This window comes from Pteropus medius, unplaced genomic scaffold, assembly GCF_902729225.1.
Source record: "Pteropus medius unplaced genomic scaffold, Ma_sr-lr_union100, whole genome shotgun sequence".
Classification (NCBI taxonomy): domain Eukaryota; kingdom Metazoa; phylum Chordata; class Mammalia; order Chiroptera; family Pteropodidae; genus Pteropus; species Pteropus medius.
The window spans coordinates 2,023,010-2,027,613 of record NW_024342472.1 but is presented as its reverse complement, the minus strand read 5'-3'; positions in this window follow the sequence as shown (position 1 = coordinate 2,027,613).

Here is a 4,604-nt window from a genome sequence, read left to right as displayed (position 1 = left end):
TCTTTAGATGCCACATATAAGTGAAATCATATGGCATTTGTCTCTCTGTCTGACTTACTCCACTCAGCATAATACCCTCTAGATTCATCTTTGGTGTTCTAGATAGCAAGATTTCATTCTTTTTTCATGGTTAATAATATTCTATTGTATATATGTACCAGCTCTTCTTTATCCATTCATCCATTGACAGATACTCGTCCATATATTGGCTATTGTAAATAATGCTGCAATGAACATATGGATTCACACATGTCCCTTTGATGTAGTGTTTTGTTTTTATTTGGCTAAATACCCTAAAGTAAGATAGCTGGGTCTTTCTTTGTCTCTTGTTATTGCCTTTGTTTCAAAGTCTATTTTAGCTGGTATATGCATTACTGTCCAAGTTTTTTTTTTCTTTATTTCCATTTTTTTGGGACAGTCAAAAGGAAAGTTTATTAGAAAAGGAGTAACACTCCACAGAGTGCGGTCTCCTCTCAGAGGCAGAGAGTGGGAGGGACAATGCAAGAGACAGAGAGAAACTGTGAGAGACAGAATAAAGGTACGGAGAGGAACAGTGACAATAGAGAGAGATGAGGACGGTGAGAAAGACAGCGTAAAGATACTGAGAGTGACCCGAAGTGTTCAGGGAATTCAGTTTATATGTCTTTCTTTAGCTCCCATTTCCTTTGATATAGACATACAGTGAGGAAGGGGACTTTGTTTCCATTTTTATAAAATATATTTTTACATCTCTTTATTTTTAGTTTGTGTGTGTCTTTTGATCTGAAGTGAGTTTCTTGTAGGCATATGTAAGAGTCTTGTTTACTTATCCATTCAGTCACCTAAACTTTTATTTGGGACATTTAATGCATTCACATTCAAAGCAATTATTGATAGATATGTAATTATTGCCATTTTATTATTCACATTTTTTTATTTCTTCTCTTCCTCCTCCTCCTCCTCCTCCTCCTTCTCCTCTTTCTCTTCCTCCTCCTTCTCCTTCTCCTTCTTCTTCTATTTTCTGCAAGAAGTCCCTCTAACACTTAATTTAAAATCAGTTTGATATTGATGAAATCCTTCAGCCTTTTCTTGTCTGAGAAGCTCTTTATCAGTCCTTTGATTCTAAATGATAGCTTTGCTGGGTAGAGTTATCTTGGTTGAAGTTCCATGGTTTTTATGACATTGAATATTTCCTGCCAATTCCTACAAGCCTGCAAATTTTCTGTTGAGGAATCAGTTGAAAGTCTTATGGGAGCTCTCTTGTAGGTAACTAAATTCTTTTCTCTTGCTGCTTTCATGATTCATTTTTTTCTCTAACTGTCGCATTTTAATTATGATATGTCTTGGTGTAAGCTAGTTTGAGTTCACCTTTTAGGGACTCTCTCCTTTCCTGGGTTTGTATGTATATATCCTTTGCCAGGATTGGAAAGTTTTCTATCATTATTTCTTCAAATAGGTTTTCAATTACTTGCTTTCACTCTTTTTTCCTGGTATTTCTATGATGCAAATATTGGATCACTTGATGTCCCAGAGACCCCTTAAACTATCTTCATTTTTTGGAATTTTTTTCTTGTTGTTGTTCTGATTAAGTGTTATCTGCTACCATATCTTCTAAATTGCTGATTCAATTATCTACTTCACCTAATTTACTGTTAAGCCCTCTAAGGTATTCTTCATTTCAGTTAATCTATTCTTCATTTATGACTGGTTTCTTTTTATGATTTCTATCTCTACTTTTATGTTTCTATCACTTTGTTGAAGTTCTTGCTCAGTTTCTCTACTCTTCTGCTAAATTCATTGGGCATCCTTATTACCAGTGTTTTGAACTCTGCATCTACTAGATTGCTTGTCTTGATTTTGTTGAGTTCTTCTGGAACTTCGTTCTGTTCTTTCATTTGGAACATGTTTTTTTTTTTGTTTGTTTGTTTGTTTGTTTTTGTCTCATCATTTTGGATACCTCCTAGTGTTTATTTCTACGTATTAGGCAGAACTGCTAGGTCTCCCAGTCTTTGTAAAGAGGGCTGTGAGGCCAGTGGTGTAATGTGTCTGGTCACCTGAGCTAGTTGGTCCAGGTGTGTCCTTTTTGTGTGTCATGCATGTCCTCCTGTGTAGTTGAGAGTGACTTGCTTTCTGCATGTCAGTAGGAGAGATTGACCCTTGCACTGATTGGTTGTGAGAAATGGATTGTATCTACAGTGGAGGAACTGTTGTGCAGGGGCTGATCCTATAAAGCAGAATTCACTTTAGCAGGAGCATACCAGTCTGCCTTTTGGATGTATTGTCCTTGGATATGACCCTTGGTGATGTTCCAGCTTAGATGGAAACCAGCCACCAGGTGTGCAGGCCTCCATCTCTGGGGGGAGGTGGATTCCACCACTGGCTAAGTTTAGAGGCAGCCTATAACCTGAGGGTCACCTGGCATGAGTCATCAAGAAATTCACAGAAGACCATCACCAGGCTTGGGGCTGCTCAGCAAGAAGTAAGGGGCTTGCTGAGGTCAGATGCTGTTTGTCTGGGTTTTGTGAACCTTTGAGAGGTTTTAGGAATGTCTGCAGCATGACTCAGTACAGGCCATTTGTATGGAAAAGGCCCTAGAAGTGGCTTGAGTGGGCCCACAGCTGGGTCAGGTGGTGTATCAGGAAATCACAGGGTGAGATGACTAGTGTTAGCCAGGTTGATAGACAATCAGATATGACAGCCACCTGCCTCTGCATACTGGATTGGGGGAGGGCTCAACAATGGAACAGTTAATTCTGCCAGCACTGTTTGGGAGAAAGCTGCTCCTCTAGGCTTCACTCTGAAGCCAGACAACTCAGCTCCTCCTTGTATTTCCCTGGCACCTTTGAGCCACTGCTCCAGTGCCAGAGCTCAAAGGGATTTGGTCAGTGGGTAAATCCAAGTGCTGGCCCTTTAACAGGAACTCCTGAGACTCCTGAAGCCCTCTGTCTAACTGAGCCACAATCTTCACTGATTTCCACATGCAAATTTTTTGGGTCATTCTCTTCTCAGCACTGAAATCCTGGACTGAGGAGTCTGATGTGGAACTGGCACAACTTGCTCCTCCAGGGTGAAGTCCACAGCTGAGATACATCTCCCAATTTTTAACCATCACGCATAATCTGGGACAAAATTTTTCCACATTTCTGCCCCTCCTACCTGTCTCGAGGTGGCTTCTTCTGTATGCCTTTATTTATGGGACTTCTGTTCAGCTAGGCTTCAGGCAATTCTCAATGATGCTTGTTCTGTAGTTTAGTTGTAATTTTAATGTGGTTGCGAGAGGAGGTAAGCACAGTGTCCACCTACTCTGCATTAAAAAAATATACATTTATTTTTTCAATTATAGTTGACATACAATATTATATTAATTTCCAGTGCACAACAAAGTGACTCAACATTTATGTAACTTTGAAGTGATCGTCGCTGTAAATCCAATACGCATCTGACACCATACATAATTATTACAATACTACTGACTATATTCCCTATGCTATACTCTACATCCCCATGACTGTTTTGTAACTACCAATTTGTACTTCTTAATCCCTTCATTTATTTCCCACACCCAAATCTCACAACAATCCTAATGTTCTCTGTATCTATGAGCTCATTTCTGTTGTTTGTTTATTCTATTCTCTAGATTCCACATATGACTTTTGTCTTTCTCTGTCTAATTTACTACACTCAGCACAATATCTTCTAGGTGAATCCATACCATTGCAGATGGCAAGATTGCATTATTTTTATGGCTGAGTAATATTTCATTGTATATATGTACAATCTCTTCTTTTTACATTCATTCACTGAAGTGGCCTCCATGTCTTGGTTATTGTAAATAATGCTGCAATGTACATATAGATTCACATGTCCCTTAGAAGTAGTGTTTTGAGGTTCTTTAAATAAATACTGAAAAGTGGGATTACGGGGTTCTTCTCTTTCTCTTTTTATAGCCTTTGTTTTAAAGTCTGGTATAAGTATTGCTACTCCACCTTTTTTTGCTTGTTTTCATTTTCACAAAAAGTTTTTTTCATCCCTTTACATTCAGTCTGTGTGTGTCTTTCAACCTAAAGTGAGTCTCTTGTAGGCAGCATATGTGTCTTGATTTCTTATCTTTTCAGCTACCTTATCTTTTCATTGGAGCATTTAATCCATTTACATTTAAAGTGATTGTTGCTAGATATGTAGTTATTGTCATTTTGTTATTCATATTTTTATCTTTTTTTAATTTTTTTCCTTCTCCTGTAATAAGGCTTGGTGGTGAGCACCCCTTTAGCTTCTTCTCGTCTGGGAAGCTCTTTATCTGTCCTTCTATTCAGAATGATAGTTTTTCTTTGCTTCTTGACCTTTTGGCTAAGATCAAGTGCAGAATAGTAGTTTTTCTGTGTAGAGTAATATGGTTGTAGAATCTTGCCTTTCATCACTTTGAATATTCTCTGCCAATTCCCTACTGTCCTGCAAAGTTTCTGTTGAGAAATCAGCTGACAGTCTTACGGGAGCTCCCTTGTAGGTACTAACTGCTTTTCTCTTGCTGCTTTTAAGGTTCACTCTTTGTTTTTAACCTTTGGCATTTTAGTTATGATGTATCTTGGTGTGGGCCTTTTTGGGTTCATCTTGTTTGGGACTCTCTG